At 36.6% G+C, this 18,664-nt stretch overlaps 1 long non-coding RNA gene across 2 annotated transcripts in view; it reads right to left on the minus strand.

The window, feature by feature from the left end:
• Positions 1-18,664, minus strand: part of LOC127492015 (uncharacterized) — a 128,366-nt gene that overhangs the window by 39,088 nt on the left and 70,614 nt on the right. The window contains exons 3-4 of one of the 2 annotated variants that reach the window (XR_011378635.1): positions 14,648-14,802; positions 8,771-8,977 (exon numbers count right to left, since the gene is read on the minus strand). This is a non-coding gene — a long non-coding RNA (uncharacterized lncRNA). The remainder of the gene's footprint in view (positions 1-8,770; positions 8,978-14,647; positions 14,803-18,664) is intronic. The other variant, XR_011378636.1, reaches the window with a different exon arrangement.

Genomic DNA, 18,664 nt, shown 5'->3' on the forward strand with positions numbered 1-18,664 from the left:
TAAATCTACGGCCTGACACCATCAAATTATTAGAGAGCATTGGAAATACCCTGCAAGATATAGGTACCGGCAATGACCTCTTGGAAAACACCCCAGAAGCACAGGCAATCAAAGCAAAAATTAACATTTGGGATTGCATCAAATTGAGAAGTTTCTGTACTGCAAAAGAAACAGTCAGGAAAGTGAAGAGACAACCAACAGAATGGGAAAATATATTTGCAAACTATGCAACAGATAAAGGGTTGATAACCAGAATCTACAAAGAAATCAAGAAACTCCACAAGATCAAAACAAACAACCCACTTAAGATATGGGCCAAGGACCTCAATAGACATTTTTCAGAAAATGAAATCCAAATGGCCAACAGACACATGAAAAAATGTTCAAGATCACTAGCAATCAGGGAAATGCAAATCAAAACCACAATGAGGTTCCACCTCACCCCAGTTAGAATGGCTCACATTCAGAAATCTACCAACAATAGATGCTGGCGAGGATGTGGGGAAAAAGGGACACTAACCCACTGTTGGTGGGAATGCAAACTGGTTAAGCCACTATGGAATTCAATCTGAAGAATCCTCAGAAACCTGAATATAACCCTACCATTCTACCCAGCCATCCCACTCCTTGGAATTTACCCAAAGGAAATTAAATTGGCAAATAAAAGAGCTGTCTGCACATTAATGTTTATTGCAGCTCAATTCACAATAGCTAAGACCTGGAACCAGCCCAAATGCCCATCAACAGTAGACTGGATAAAGAAATTATGGATAATGTACTCTATAGAATACTATACAGCAGTCAAAAACAACGAAACCCGGTCATTTGCAACAAGATGGAGGAATTTGGAAAACATCATGCTGAGTGAATTAAGCCAGTCCCAAGGGACAAATATCATATGTTCTCCCTGATCGGTGACAACTAACTGAGCACCAAAGGGGAAACTTGTTGAAGTGAAATGGACACTATGAGAAAGTGACTTGATCAGCTCTTGTCCTGACAGTTGATATACAATGTAATACTTTATCCATTTTAGTATTTTCTTTTGCTCTAATACCATTGGTTGAACTCTGCAATTCACACACAATTATTCTTAGGTTTTTAAATTTTAACTGAAAACTGATCCCTGTTAGGAATTTGGAAAACATTATGCTGAGTGAAATAAGCCAATCCCAAAGGGAAAAATACCACTTGTTCTCCCTGATAGGTGACAACTAACTGAGCACCAAAAAGGAAACCTGTTAAAGTGAAATGAACACTATGAGAAATGGTGACTTGATCAGCCCTCACCCTGACTGTTGATGAGCAACATGATATGTTATCCCTTTTAGTATTTTTTTTTGTTGGTTTTATTTAATACTTTTGGTTGAATACTGTAATCAATACACAATTCTTCTTAAGTGCTGAAACTTAACTGAAAAGTGATCCCTGTTAAATAGAAGAGTGGGAATAAGAGAGGGAAGAGATGTGCAATTCGGGATATGCTCAAGCTGACTCACCTCAAACGGTAGAGTTAGAAACATACCAGGGGATTCCAATTCAATCCCATCAAGGTGGCATGTACCAATGCCATCTCACTAGTCCCAGTGATCAATTTCTGTTCACAATCATAATGATAGGATTAAGAACCAAAAAGATCACATAAACAAGACTAGTGTCTGCAAATACTAGCTGATAGAATAAAAAAGGGAGAGAACGATCCTACATGGGAAGTGAGATACACAGCAGACCCATAGAATGGCAGATGTCCTAAACAGCACTCTGGCTTCAGAATCAGCCCTTAAGGCATGCAGATCCAGCTGAAAAGCCCATGAGATTATTTCAGGCATGGAAAGCCAAGACATTCTGGGGGAAAAAAATAACCACCTAAATGAAAGATCTCCGTGAGTGAGATCCCAGTGGAAAGAATGGGTCATCAAAGAAGGAGGTACCTTTCTCTGAAGGGAGGAGAGAACTTCCACTTTGACCATGGCCTTGTCTAAAGATGATCAGAGTCGGTGAACTCAGGGGGCTTCCATAGCCTTGGCAGCTCATGACAAGAGCCTAGGGTGATTACTGATGTCATAAACAAGAGTGTCAATTTGTTAAGTCAACAACAGGAGTCACTGTGCACTTACTCCTCATGTAGGATCTTTGTCCTTAGTGTGCTGTACATTGAGATTTAATGCTATAACTAGTACTCAAACAGTATTTTTCACTGTATGTTTCTGTGTGGGAGCAAATTGTTGAAATCTTTGCTTAATGTATGCTAAACTGATCTTCCGTATATAAAGAGAATTGAAAATGAATCTTGATGTGAATGGAAGGGGAGAGGGAGTGGGAAAGGGGAGGGTTGCGGGTGGGAGGGACGTTATGGGGGGGAAGCCATTGTAATCCATAAGCCGTACTTTGGAAATTTATATTCATTAAATAAAAATTTAAAAAAAAGCTTTTAATAGATTCAGTGGTTATTACCACATTGAAGAGGGGCAGCTGTACTATGTTTTTGCTGTCAATGGAATTAATGCCCTAACTGCAACTGATTTTGGGTAGATGTTTTATTCTATAATATTTAAGTATCAAATGATTATATTAACCTTGGTTTTCAAAGTAGTACTGGGGTAATAATGTGAACATTTTCCTGCTTTAATGTAAAATAATTGTAAAGTAAAATTATATATATAGTCATGTATAGGCGATGTGTTGATGTGTTTATATGTTGTATATGAAGCAATCATCACAGTCAAGCTGATTCACATATCCATCACCAGGTTTTAGTCAAAGATGAATAATTCACTTTTCATCAAATTATAAATTATTTACTTGTTCTCTACTTAATGATTTCACTGTAGTCAATACAGTCAAAGGCAATATTGGGAAACATTTTCATATTTTGATTTTCTGTTAAATGATAGTCAAATCTGTGTCATATCAATTCCATTCAAAAGAGAAACCCCACAATCCATGTTGTTACATTTTCATCATCTTGGACAACAAGTGGATTGATTATCACTGAGGAATCAAATTCATATCAATTTCTTCTTTTCCACATTGGTTCTCACTCCATAAATCTTTTACTATATTGAATAGGCCTCTTTGTGTCAATCTGCTTCTATCAATTATCTGACACTATTCAACCACTGATTTAATATCAAATGATTGCAGGTTTAGAATCTATGGAAAAGTTCACAAGAAATATTATGCCTGCAACCCATATAACATCCATTAGATGCATATTTCTAGAAGTTTCTGAGATAATTTTTGAGTAGCTGTTTTCTTTCAGTTCTGTCTGTTATCTGAATATATCACCCACTAGGGTTATCAGCTTTGAATGATTTCTTATAGATGATCGATTGAATTATGGAGTTCAGAAACAGACTCAATACTCAAGATGTATCTGACCCACAAAAGCACAGAAGGCTTGTTAATTCCTGTTTCTGGGACAAGTTTCTACATAACTAGAACTCCAGAACTTACTAGCTTCAAAAAACCACCATTAATATTCTCACATTTCTTTCAGTTGCCAGTTTGTTGACGTAGGCTCAGCTAGGCAGCCCTTTGGCCTGTCTTATCTGTGGGAATTCATGCAAATTCACTGGGAACTGGATAATCCTACACGATCTCATGACTCCTGGCCTTTGCTGGAGTGACTGGCCATTCCATGTGATGTATCTTTGCACATTATTTTCATCATCAATGAGGTAAACCTGCCTATTTGCATAACAACGGTATCAGGGTTCTAAAAAATGCAGTTTATTGGATAAATCAAAGCACAAGACTACCCAGGATCTGAAATAAAAAGGGACAATCATCTCCTATTGTGGGAGGAAAGCAAAAATAATTGACATTGTAATCCATCACAACCCCCTTGGTCAGCACGTTGCAATTCTAGTAAAGCAGATTGATAAACTGTGAAGGATAGCATGGTGATTAAAGATAAAGACATGAAGACGTTGGAGCCTGGTAACTAATGAGCAACAATAATAAATAAGCAATGGAGCACTGCGATACTAGAATTAAGATTGTAAACTTCAGGAATATGTCTAGATATAATTTTTTATTTCTTCACTTAATACTTGTGTTAATGTCTGGTGGTGTTACTTAAGTTATTTATGCCTTTGTTTTTCCTTTGCACAATAGGAATAATTATAATAACAAACTTGCCCTAGGGTTGTTATAGGATTAAATGAGCTAATGTATAATACATGAATGCTTAGTCTAGTTCAGGAAGTATTTTAAGTACTAAATAAATGTTATAAATTATTTCAGTACATAATTTACATTTCACATTGCTCATTACATAGTCAATTCTTTAAAAAAATATTAAAAAATGGGTATTTGGACCAGTGTTACAACATTGCTTGATATGCTCATAGCTCATATAGGAGTTCCTGGGTTGAAGGTCCAGCTCTTCAGTTTATGATACAGCTTCCTGCCATTTTGTCCCCTGAGAGGCAGCAAATGAGGGCTGGAGAACTTGTTTCCATATCACACGTATGAGGACTAGGATCGAGTTCCAGACTCCTGACTTCAGCCTGTTCATCCTGATTCACTTCAGCCTGTTCAGCCTGATTCATCCTGACTGTTGTGAATATTTAGTGAATAGATTCTGCCTTTCACTCTGACTCTCAACTAAAGTGAAAATAAATGAATAAAGTTAAAAGAAATGACTATTGGATGTTGAACTTGTGATCAACTGCAGATTGAACAATTTTAGACATAAACTATTATTGATTCCAAATATACTATTCTACAGGCAATATTTGAAATTCAAAATAAGTGGTTCCAAGTTTATCAATTTGTCTTGAAAAATTCTTGATTTTATACACTAATTTTAGTTTATAAACATTTTCATGTTAGGTTGCATGTTATTAGAAATATTCCATTATTTCTTACTTAACTGAAAGAGCAACATTTTGAAGTACTTCACAAAAATCTTGCATAGTTTTGAGTGAGTTGCTCAAAATACCAAAACACTATAAAATATTTGCTTTTGTTCCTGCCTCTTTTTGGATTAAAAATTGGTGATTTTTCTCTCATTTTTTTTCATGTTATAAAGTTAAATAGTGTAGGTATATTTTCTTCATCAGTTTCTTCAAAATTTTAACATGGTTAGTCAACATTCTTTTCTATTTTTCTACCAATCTTTTGATTATCTCTTCACTTGTTGAGTGATTCCATTGCTGTGCAGAAGCTTCTTAGCTTGATACAATGCCATGTGTCTTTCTTTTGCTTTAATCGCCTGTGATTCTGGGGTCTTTTCCAAGAAGTCTTTGCCTATGCATATGCCTTACAGTGTTTTCCCCTGATAATTTGAATGGTTCCATGTCTTAGGTTTAGGTCCTTGATCCATTGTCAGTTGACTTTTGTATAGGGTATAAGTTAGGGGTCTTGTTTCATACATCTGCATGCAGAAATCCAATTTTCCCAACACCATTTATTGAACTAGTACTCAAACAGTATTTTACACTCATGTTCTGTGTAGGTGCAAACTGTTGAAATCTTAATATATACTAAATTGATCTTCTGTATATAAATATAATTGAAAATGAATCTTGATGTGAATGGAATGGGAGAGGGAGTGGAAGTTGGGAGGGTTGCAGGTGGGAGGGAAGTTCTGAGGGGGAAAAAGCCATTGTAATACATCAGCTGTACTTTAGAAATTTATATTTACTAAATAAAAGTTAAAAAATAAATAAATACAAACACACAAAAAAGAATAGACTTTTTTTTCCTGTCCGTGATTTTAGTTTGTTTGTCAGAGATTAGTGGTTATAGATGCATGGTTTAATTTCTGAGATTTCTATTCTGTTCTATTGATTCCCAGTCTATTTTTGTTGTAATACCAGGTTGTTAGTATGTCTTGAAATCTGTTATGATGCCTCCAGATTTGTTTTTATTGTGTAAGATTGCTTTAGTTATTTGGCGTATCTTAGGTTTCCACAGAAATTTCTGGAACGTTTTTTTCTAGATCTGAAAAGAATGTTGTTTATATTTCGATCGGAACTACATTGACTCTTTTTTTTTTTTTTTTTTTTTTTTTTTTTTTTTTTGACAGGCAGAGTTAGACAGTGAGAGAGAGAGACAGGGAGAAAGGTCTTCCTTCTGTTGGTTCACCACCCAAATAGTTGTCATGGCCGGTGCGTTGCGCCGATCCAAAGCCAGGAGCCAAGTGCTTCCTCCTGGTCTCCCATGCATGTACAGGGCCCAAGCACTTAGCCCATCCTCCACTGCCTTCCTGGACCACAGCAGAGAGCTGAACTGGAAGAGGAGCAACCGGGACAGAATCTGGCACCCCAACTGGGACTAGAACCTGGAATGCTGGTGCCACAGGTGGAGGATTAGCCTAGTGAGCTGTGGCGCTGGCCTACATTGACTCTTTAAATTATTTTGGGTAGTATGGACATTTTCATGATATTAATTCTTCTTATTCACAAACATGGAAGATTTTTATTAATTTATTTATTTAACAGGTAGAGTTATAGTGAGAGAGACAGAAAGAAAAGTCTTCTTTCCATTGGTTCATTCACCAAATGGCTGCTATGGCCAGTGCTGCGCTGATCTGAAGCCAGGAGCCAGGTACTTCTTTCTGGTCTCCCACGCAGGTGCAGGAGCCCAAGCACTTGGGCCATCCCCTAAAGCCCTTGCAGGCCACAGCAGAAAGCTGGACTCTAAGATGAGCAACCGGGACTAGAACCCAGCACCCTTATGGGATGCTGGTGCCGCAGGCAGAGGATTAACCAAGTGAGCCACGGCGCCAGCCCCAGCTTTTTCCATTTTTATATCTTCTTCTATTTCTTAATATTTTTCAGTTTTTATTGTAGAAAATTATCAGCCTGGTTAAATTTTCCTAAGATATTTATATTTTTTTCTTTTTTTCGTGACAGGGACTGATCATATGAGTTCTTCCTCCACCATGACATTACTTGTATGTATAAATGCTAGTGATTTTTGTGTGTTGGAAATTATGCAATACTTTTTATGCTTGCCTTTTATCACTGTACATAATGCTTTCAAAGTTCATCCATGTTGTCACAAAAGACAGATTTACCTTCATGTTTAAGGCGCCGTGGCTCAGTAGACTAATCCTCCGCCTTGTGGCGCCGGCACACCGGGTTCTAGTCCTGGTTGGGGCACCAGATTCTGTCCCGGTTGCCCCTCTTCCAGGCCAGCTCTCTGCTGTGGCCAGGGAAGTGCAGTGGAGGATGGCCCAAGTGCTTGGGCCCTGCACCCCATGGGAGACCAGGAGAAGCACCTAGCTCCTGCCTTCGGATCAGCATGGTGCACTGGCTGCAGCGCGCCGGCCGCGGCGGCCATTGGAGGGTGAACCAACGGCAAAGGAAGACATTTCTCTGTCTCTCTCACTGTCCACTCAGCCTGTCAAAAAAAAAAAAAAAAAAAAAAGAATACTGCATTAAAGTCCTTCATGGTTGTGATCCATGTTCCTGCTAATGTATACCAGAAGAGGCAGCAGATAATGACTCAAGTACTTGGGTCCTTGCCATTCCAAATGGAGGTCCAGATTCCTGGATTTCACTTGGCTTAACCTCAGTTATGTGGACATTTGGAAAAGTGAACCAGTGGATGGAAGATCTCTCTGCCTTTCAAATAAAGTGAAAATAATTAATTAATATTCTTAATATTCTTTATGAAAATGCTCATTTGTTTTTTGATAATTGCTTGATAGTGTGTTTTAGTATCATTTTATTTTTAGTTTATATTTAGTAAATGCAATTCCATCATTTAAAACATTTAAATATACATATTTTAACATTTGCAGAAAGCTCTATTTCATTTCAACAATACAAATTTATTTGTTCATTAAATTTATTGGATTTTCTCTATGGTTTAGATTTTTCCCATTTAACATTGTTCCACAGGCCCAAATTTCATATGATTTTTTCCTATCTTTGTCTTTTTCTATGCTTCTTCTATCTCTTGGGAACTTTTTAAAAAAAATTTTTAGTTATTTAAGGTGAACAAATTTCATGTATTTCAAATATACAAATTTAAAAGCATAATGGTACTTCCCATCCTATCCACCCTGCCATCCACACTCTCACCTGGTATGCTCCTTGCTTTCTAATTTTTTCTTTTAATTTTTATAATGACATAATTTCACTTTATTTGGTGATTGTAAGTTTAGCATTCCACTAAATAAAGATATCAACAAGACGTAATTAGAAAAGCCATCATTCCTCAATAGTGTAGATAATAGCTGTACGTCACTGTTACAGAGACAGAAGTAAAGGCAGAGAGAGAGAAAGAGAGAGAGAGAGAGCAAAAGTATATTTTCCATCCACTGATTCACTTTCTAAGTTGTCCCAATAGCCAGGGCTGAGCCAGGCTGAAGCCAGGACCCAGGAGCTTCATCCAGGTCTCCCACATGGGTAACAGGGCACTTGAGCCATCTTTGAGGCCATTTGCAGGGAAATGGATTAGAAGTGGAGCAGCCAGGACAGGAACTAGTACCTATTTGGGATTCCTGTTTCACAGGCGCTGGCTTAACTTGATGCACCACCACACCTTCTCCACTCCTTCTGCCCCCAGGCATTTTTATAATTGACTCACACAATTGCTTCTCAGAAACCGTAATTTTGGAACAACATTGCTTGTGAACACCTTCAAGGAATTCAATAATAAGCATCGATATTGGGGAACATGTACTAGACTTACAGACATGAATTAATTCTCTGTTCTCCCTTTTATAAAAGTAAATATTGAATTACATTCTCCAAATGAGGAACTATCTGGACCATCTCTTGTCACTTTTGTGCGTGGACTTACTTACCAGTCCCAGGCTTCTCTAACAGTGCTTTTGTCTCCAGACTTTGACTAAATGTGCAGCCTCGTTTTGTTCTCCTTCCTTACCAGGATTATAATTCCAGTTTCCAGTATCTTGCACATATGGTATACAGAGACCATTGTCTCCAGTTTTTCACTAATTTGAGTTTTTCTTCTGGCTCTTAACATCAATTCTGAAAGACGGAGCAGCAGACTGTGGAAATGTTAAAAGTCACATGTTGAAGATCCCTGTTACACAGGATCTCTGAATTACTCTCTGAAGACTTACCCCGTGGACCTAATCATCTACTCACTATAATTATGTGAGCAAGAAGTAGTCTGCTCTTGTGTTGACCCTTAACAAATTTGGGACTTACTGTTACGAGTGGTTAGCTTACTCTGATTGATGAAGCATCTGACCTGAGAGTCTTCTAGCAACTGCATCATTTTATGAAGTGCTACATATTCTATTTCATCATGGTGATGAAAAGATTTTCTTTTATATTATGGTGGATTCTTTTTTGGCTCCTAGTAGTCATTTTTCTGTTGGAATATACCCAAAACTAAGTCTTTCAGGGTATAAAAATATAAAAATCTCTGTATTTCCTGTATAATGCTATGAAAAATCCCCTAAATTAAAATTAGATCAGTATCATAAATTTTAGTTCAGTTTATTCTCCAATGATATAAGCTTCTCTTTGCACACAATCTAAAAATCTTTAACAATGTATTAATTATGGAAGACTTCTTGCTATTGTTACTATACACCCAGAAATGATAACTCCTCACTATTATCCTCTACAGTCATGCATTTCTTAATCAGTTGACGTTTGGTAACATGTTGTAAAAAACTCAGAAAAGCCTTTGGAATTTTCCTAGGTGACATTACATGTTTGTTAGCATTTTTTTTTTTTTATGTTGAGCATATGCCCTACATGGAATCTGAAAAGATTTTATCTTTGGCAGCATTGTGTCATAGCTGGTAAAGCCACATCCTGTGATTCTAGAATCCCATATGGGTTCTGGTTTACTCCTCACCAAAATTCTATGAAATAGAGGCCAGTGTTGTGATTTAGGGGTTAAGCCAGCCACCTGCAGAGCGGCATTACATATAGACACTGGTTCCAGTCCTGGTTGTTTCACTTCGGACTCAGCTCCCTGCTAATGTGTCTGGCAATGCAACAGAGACGGCTCAAGTGCTTGGGTTCCTGCACACAATGTGGAGCCCCAGAAGAACTTCCTGGCTACAGGCTTCAGCTTAGCCCAGCCCTGACCATTGGGGCCACAAGCAGATCACTCTCTTTCCATCTCTCCCTTTCTCTGTAACTCTGACTCCAAAAATAAATAAATAAATCTTTAAAAAATTATTTTATCTTAAAGGTTGGTGTTTTTATGGTGATAGGCAAGTTACATAAATCATGTTTGTGACATGTTATACCTATTTGTGAATATTTATAATTATCACAGATTAACATTTTTAAAGATTTATTTATTTGAAATCAGAGTTACACAGAGAGAAGAAGAGACAGAGAGAGAGAGAGAGGGAGAGAGAAAGAGAGAGGTCTTCCACATGTTGGTTCACTCCTCAAAAATCGGCTACAACCTCTGGAGCTATGCCAATCCAAATCCAGGAGCCAGGCGCTTCTTCTGGGTCTCCCACATGGGAGCAGGGGCCCAAGATCGTAGGCCGTCATCTGCTGCTTTCCCAGGCCATAGCAGAGAGCTGGATCAGAAGTGGAGCAGCTGGAACTCAAACCAGTGCCCACATGGGATGCTAGCATTACAGGCAGTGGCTTTACCTGCTAAGCCACAGCACTGGCCCCCAGATTAGCATTTTAATATACTTTATTCCTTTTGAAGCTTAAAAAATTAGAAGATGAAATTCAACTTCTTTGAACTGACCTTTTAAATGCTCTTTTCCTCAATTACATACTTTTCTGTTAAACATTGCTCTCTTCTATTTTCTGGCATAATATGATTATTTCTTCTTACATTTATTTTACTTTAATACTTGTAACCAACACAATCCTTTTGGTCAGACCCAAGTCCAATACGTGATTATCCACAACTACTTATAATTTTGGGGTTACACACTATGATTTTTTTCAGTTTAATAATGCAGAAAATTTTGTTTTTATATTGTTGAAACTATCTAGTACATGTAGATATTTAAAACCCCACTTTTTTCAATGAGCATATTTAACATGTGTATATTCAACTGAAATAGATATGCATAAACTTTGCTTCGTCAAACAGTCAAAGCATGATGATGTTCTACATCTGATATAGATCTTTTTCCTGCTGTCATTTTTCATAACTTTTAGAGTGCTTTATGTCTTTGAATTTCCATATTAATACTATTTATGTGATGTGTGCGTTTGTATATGTGTGCAAGTCTATGCCCTTGTACCAAGTACTGGATAAATTACTCTTTGGTGAACATTCACATTTCAGTCAAGAATTCTAGATATGAAAACAATTTTTAAAGAGCCAGGTGAATGAGCCTATGATATTTGGTACCAACTCTTGACTTTGCTTTAAATAAGTTAGTGGACCTCTGTTAAGCACTGTGTATATGCATAATGTATATGTTACTTTGATAAATATAAACAAATGTATGAAGTGTTTAGCATGTCACAGGACATCACTATTCATTAACTAATTGCATTTTCTATGAATTTGTCTTATTACTTCTTTAATTAAAATTCCCCAGAACCACTAGATACTATTGTCATTTACTTTTGACATGTGTTCCCACTCAAATCTATTATTTTGTCTGTGCATATTTCCTCATCTTCCTTGGTTTAAATCATTGTTGATCAGAGATAAGTTTAAAACCAACAATTCCCCTTTCAGATTTTTTCATAGGTACACTAATCCTTTCCTGTGGATAATTGCATTCAGGTTAATACACCCTTTGTTTTCTTTTGTCTATTTTAACTGCTTTTGCTTATATTTTAACCAATTCCTTCTACTCCTTTTTCAGCACTAGACATGCATTAGTAGTAGCAAAGTGATCTGAACACTGATTCATGTTATTCAATTACTTACAAGATTTCTCCTGTTTGTTTAAAAACAAAATAAATCGATGTCTATTCGCAATTTTTGTCAAAGACTTAAAAGTTATAAATGATCATTCTAGTTTTTATAAATCATTTGCAATTTATAAAAATAAAATTGTTTTGTTATGGCCTTCAGACCTGAAAAATATATTCTTAAATGTTGATCACTTCTAACCATAATGATAGATAGCATCATAGTGCTTACCTTTGTCCTCCCACTAAAACATTACAGACCCTAGTTTCTTTCCAATCATAGAGAAATCATTCCATGAAGTAAAAATTACAAATATTTATTTTTACATTTTCAGTAAAATATACAATGCAAAGTTTTATAGTCACTGAAAGCCATAATATACAATTAATAATAACATATAACTCAAAATGTTTATTTAATAAAAATTGCAGATAAATGACAAATATCCAATAAATAGTGACTTCAAAACAATTTTCAAACTATGAACACAATTTAAGAGTAATGATTCACACATTATTTGTTTCCAAACTCATTATAAGCTTAATTTAATTAAAACATTAAAGCTGAAGTGAGGACCAGTAAATAGCATTACTACTATATTTCTGTGCCTCATGTCACTTTCACTTCCACTATCTGAAGTGAATTTTTCATGGTTAACAAATAATTCTTGTGTTTTTAAGTCTTTGTGGTTTGATATTTTTTGATCCCAAATTTAGGACCTTTTCTTACAATATCATTCCACTGTGAACTAAGCAGGAAGATAGATTCCAGTTTCATATAGTGAGATTTTTTTTTAAGTAAATGAAGTTATCAAGTAATGAAGTTGGGATGTTCTGTGCAGTATTGAACCTGAGTAAATATCTGATAAGGGCATTTTACTGAGGACTTCCACACAGGTTAGGAAATGGTTCAATCAGAAACTCAAAACTACCTTTTCCCTTTAGCCTTCTGTCAGTTCCATTATTCTGATTGTTATAGTTCTTTCTGTCATTGTCTCATTTCCTGTCTAGATTGCACATCTTTATGCAGAGATATCTTTGAAACACTGATAGCATGTAAGTGGCTAATAGATATTCATCATTCAATGCATTTTATCAAGTGTCATATCTATATAATTGAGAAAAATGTAAGTTAAAAGAGATAAACAGACTGTTTTTCAGGAAAATATCATGCAAGTATAGAAACAGAAGATAACATGTTTCCCACATAAATAGAAACAATCAGGAATTAAATAATCTTTATAATTTTTATTTAAAATGTAATGAAAATTATAGTGAAGAAAATTCACAATATACATTATAGATTTCATATTGAAGAAGGGCTTTGTGCTTTGGCCATGGATATTAATTCAGATCTGTTCTTCCTCATGTTACGGATGTATAAATACCAAAATTCTATTTGTTCTCAAGTCAATGACATAAATAGAACTTCACATGTGGATTACAGTAGAGAGAGTCAGTGCTGGTGTCGTTGCTGTTTCATTACATTAAATACTTGTCTTAGTGGATAAGACTACCAATACACAGGGAAGTAACTGTCTGTAAGTATTATTGCACTAAATTTGCAACTACATTTTATCAATTCATTTGGAAGTATTTACATATTAAACATATAATTTCTTTGATATTTCACCTGAAACAGAACAAGTAAGTTTTTATTTGTATAGTCCAATTTCTCTTTACAATTTAAAAAAAAATGGGTACTCAGTCTTCATGGTCAGCCTCAATGATGTCTGATCAAAAGATATTGGTAAATATTGGGAAGTGCCGATAATCCTGCTTGATAGGAGCTCAGATTTAGTTTTGAGAAATGAATATATAGCTGCTTCTCTTTATTAACACCATGCAGAAGATTGTTACAGATTACTGTAGTCCTAATTGTGTTATCTAAAAGCTACCCTGAAAAAAAAAGTAAAAGCTACCCTGAGCTATTTTCAGCTTCAGTAAACTAAAGAGAAAATGGTATTCTGAAAACATGTAGGGTATTTGCTTCAAAAGAATAAGTATTAATAACTATCGAATATATACGGGTGATTTCTAAATAAGTAATAATTACTGCAATAAGACCTGTACATGAAAGCAAATTCTTTAAGCTTATTTAGTAAGTTTTATTTACATGAATTATATCACCCTTTATAAAATGTAATCCACTTTCTAATGTGCTAAAGAAGTTAATAATTACATAAACTGAGACAAACTTAAAGTTACTTCAGAATAATGACTCAAGAATATGAACAATGGCTACAACATATTTAAACTTGCTAGACAAAATAAAATCATAATTTTAAAGGTTGGATGTATATACAATAGAGACATGGACTTTTTTTGAAATCAGAACAAATTGCAGAGATAAACTAGGGCAATAATTAATTGCTGAGACCGGTTGTTAATCTTGAATTTGTACACCTAGGGTGAGATGTATATGTTAGTAATTTGTACACTTGCACTGTGTGGTTTGGGAAACCAGATATAAATTCGCTACATGATAAAGCAAAACCTATAGCATAAGAAAAATAGGTACTCAGAAGATGATTCAAAGACAGTCTGGCAGTAAGAAAATTTTCTCTCATCTTCTGGATGCTTAATAGAAACAAAATGTCAATTGCTTCTCATAAGATGTCCAGGAAATTTGCTAAGCAAGGAAATTGAATTTGCACCATTTGTCTGGTTTAAAAATATAAAATAGGGGTAGGCTTTATGGAACAGCTGGTTAAGCCACCATTTGGGAAACCAATGTCTCATATTGAAGAGTGAGTTTGAGTATCTGCTATACCACTTTTGACCCTATTTCATGCTAATGCACCTGGGAAGTCAGCAGATTATTGGCTAAGTAGTTGGGACTCTGTTACCTTCATGGGAGACCAGGATTGAGTTCCTGACTTGAGTTGGCTTCAGCTTGGTCCATTCATGGTTTTTGAGGTCATTTGGGGAGTGAACCAGCAGATGGAAGATCTCTTTTTCACTCTGTCTCTGCCTCCTCCTTTCTCTCTCTGTGTGACTTTGCCTGTCAAATAAATAAATAAGTCATAAAAAAATACAAAACAAAGTTTATTTGGAGTAGACCAGATATTTCCTTCATGCCTCAGGCAGAAAACAATATTTCTTATCCTTGAAAGAAACTTGACACCTATAACCAGGAGGACTCATAAAAATACCATAGAAGGTAAATAACAAAGACCCAGGACATCATAAAATATCAAAAGAAATGAGGCTATCTGAGTGACAGTCAGCAGAAAAAGTAATAGTGTGCCAGATGTATAAAATTATATATGTTAGAAATATTGTTCTAGATTGAATATGTTGATGTTTTAATTTTTCGAACTTGTGATTATCTTAAATTACATAATAGAAGGAGTTTCACAGATATGATTAAGCTGAAGATTGTAAAATAGGAATAATATATTGAATTAGCCTTATAAGAGGGAAATGATAGAGTTGGAGACAGGATGAAGGGATGTGATGACAGAAGCAGAGATAGGAGTGATACAGTCCTATGTCAAAGAGCCAAGGACTGCCAGAAAGCTTTAGATGTTGGAAGAGTAAAGGCCTAGATTATCCTCTGGATCAACCAAAAAGAATCAGACGTGCTGATATTTCAGTTTTGGCCCCTGAAGACTCATTCCAACCTCTATTCTCTAAAACAGTAAGAGAACGCATTTGACTTATTTCAAGCCACCAAATTGTGATAATTTGTTAGGAAGTAGTAGGAAACAATGCTTATCAAAGTATGAAATAAGGGGGCCTGTGCTGTGGCGTAGCAGGTTAAGCAGCCACCTGCAGCTTCAGCATCCCAAATGGGCATCGGTTCGAGTCCCAGCTGCTCCACTTCCCATCCAGCTCTCTGCTATGGCCTGGGAAAGCAGTAGAGAATGGCCCAAGTCCTTGGGCTCCTGCACCTACATGGGAGACCCAGATGAAGCTCCTGGCTCCTGGTTTGGATCAGCGCATGTCCAGTCCAGTTGATGGAAGACCTCTCTGTCTGTCTCTCCTTTTTTCTCTGTGCAACTCTGACTTTCAAATAAATAAATAAATCTTTTAAAAAAGTATGAAATAAGAACACTTAATGAACTTAAGCTTTACCAGAGAAATTGAAATTGTTCCTGAGGAAAAGAAACCATAAGTAGGTTCAGGAAGATTTGGGGCAGGCACAGTCAACTCACCAACTTATTTGGTAGAGATTTCCCTAAACGTAATTAAAGTTTCATATAAAAGTTAAATATGAGAAAATAGGTACAGCAAAACAACAATTTTTTGGAACTGGTCTATTTAAAAAATACACTGAATTCAGTAGAAAAATTTAAAAAAAAAGTGCATTAAGAGATACTGAGAATAGGCTGAGAAAAATCATCATGGATCTGAGTGTGAAGTTATTGGAGAAAGAATAATTGGACGAAATGTTATCTAAAAAAATTCCAAGAATAGATGAAAGACACAATTCTCACATCCAGGAGTGCTCAATCATTCTTTAAAATAAATAAATAAATAAATAAATAAATAAATAAACTTAAATACATTGTGCTCAAACTTAAGATCAGTAAAGACAAATATTAATACCAGCCAGGTAATGCTTACAGCAGGTATATCTCTGGAGTCTTTAAAACTTTATGGGGGCCAGCACTGTGGCATAGCAGGTAAAGCCACCGCCTGCAGTGCCGGCATCCCATATGGGTAGCGGTTCTAGTCCTGGTGGCTCCACTTCCCATCCAGCTCTCTATTATGGCCTGGGAAAGCAGTAGAAGGATGGCCCAAGTCCTTGGGCCCTTGAACCTGCATGGGAGACCTGGAAGAAGTTCCTGGCTCCTGTATTCAGATAGGCACCACCGCAATGCGGCCACTGGGGAGTGAACCATTGGTTGGAATACACATCTCTCCCTCTCCCTCTCCCTCTCCCTCTCCCTCTCCCTCTCCCTCTCCCTCTCCCTCTCCCTCTCCCTCTCCCTCTCCCTCTCCCTCTCCCTCTCCCTCTCCCTCTCCCTCTCCCTCTCCCTCTCCCTCTCCCTCTCCCTCTCCCTCTCAGGAGTACATGTTATAGGGAGAATGAACTATTTTGACTTACAGAACAAAAAGTCTGAATGTTTACAAGGAGATGGTGGAGAAAAGACTTCCCAGGTTTTTAGTCCAAAATTTGTGCTATTATAACAGAATAACTGGGATTGGATAATTTACAAAGAACAGAGAATAATCTCTTACAATTCTAAAGGCTTTGAAGTCCAAGGCTGAAGTGCCTACATTTGGCTGCATTACCCTGTAAGGGAAGACAGAGAACAAGAGAGAACAGGACGGAGAAACAGACAGACAGACAAAGAGAGGGAATGTGGCCAAATTTATCCCACTACCAGGAAAACACCACTAAAATCAATTTAATACACTTATGAGGACAGAGTACACATGAGCTAGTCACCTCCTAAATATTCTACCTCTAGAAACTGTGGCATGTGGGATTAAGTTTTGAGACATGAACTTTAGAGGACACATTCAGCCACAGCAAAACTACATGTGCAGCCATCAAACAAAAGTTTTACTTATTGTGATAGTCAATGATGAGAAAAAAAGTGTTGTTGCCCTTCAGTCTTTTTTAATTTAAAATAAAAGTCTTTTCTATTTCTGGACTACAAAGATAAATATGATAAAACTGCAATGACACACAGTCAACTTTAAAAATCCATGGGTTCTGAATCCATAAGTTCAACCACAGTGGATTAAACATATTTTTAAAAGTATATGTAAACAAGGCCGGCGCCACGGCTCACTACGCTAATCCTCCGCCTTGCGGCGCTGGCACACCAGGTTCTAGTCCCGGTCGGGCTCCGGATTCTGTCCCGGTTGCCCCTCTTCCAGGCCAGCTCTCTGCTGTGGCCAGGGAGTGCAGTGGAGGATGGCCCAAGTGCTTGGGCCCTGCACCTGCATGGGAGACCAGGAGAAGTACCTGGCTCCTGCCATCGGATCAGCGCGGTGCGCCGGCCGCAACGTACTGGCCGCAGCGGCCATTAGAGGGTGAACCAACAGCAAAGGAAGACCTTTCTCTCTGTCTGTCTCTCTCTCTGTCCACTCTGCCTGTCAAAAAAAAAAAAAATAATAAAATTAAATTTAAAAAAGTATATGTAAACAGAATAACATATACAGACTATTTTTCTGTCATTATTCCCTAACCAAAACAGTGTAGCATTTATAACATATTTGGTATTATAAGTAATCTGGAGAGGATTTAAAGGCTATGAGAAGGTGTACATAGGTTATATACAGATACTCTCCAATTTTATATATGAGACATACCCACAGAATTTAGAATCTTCAGAGGGTATTGAAATTAACCACTATAGAAACCAAGGTACACACACACATACACACACACACACAGACACCACTCATGTTCTTTTAATAATTTTTCACCATTTTATTCTCTTTCTCATAGCACAAAACCTCTTCCATTTTATAACAATATTACATATTGTTTTTATGTTTAATTTCAAGACATCCCATGAGCATGTACTATCCAGTGATACAATGTTTAATTTTTCTATATTTCATAGCACTAAAAATTTTTAGGAATATTTCTTGTTTTTTAAAAATTGTATGTACATTTTTTTTAATTTTCGATTCTCTTTATATACAGAAGATCAGTTTAGCATACATTAAGTAAAGAGTTCAACAGTTTGCTCCCACACAGAAACATAAAGTGAAAAATACTGTTTGAGTACTAGTGATAGCATTAAATCTCAATGTACAGCACACTAAGGACAGAGATCCTACATGAGGAGTAAGTGCACAGTGACTCCTTTTGTTGACTTAACAAATTGACACTCTTGTTTATGGCCTCAGTAATCACCCTAGGCTCTTGTCATGAGCTGCCAAGGCTATGGAAGCCC

The sequence above is a fragment of the Oryctolagus cuniculus genome, chromosome 9, assembly GCF_964237555.1.
Source record: "Oryctolagus cuniculus chromosome 9, mOryCun1.1, whole genome shotgun sequence".
Taxonomy (NCBI): Eukaryota; Metazoa; Chordata; class Mammalia; order Lagomorpha; family Leporidae; genus Oryctolagus; species Oryctolagus cuniculus.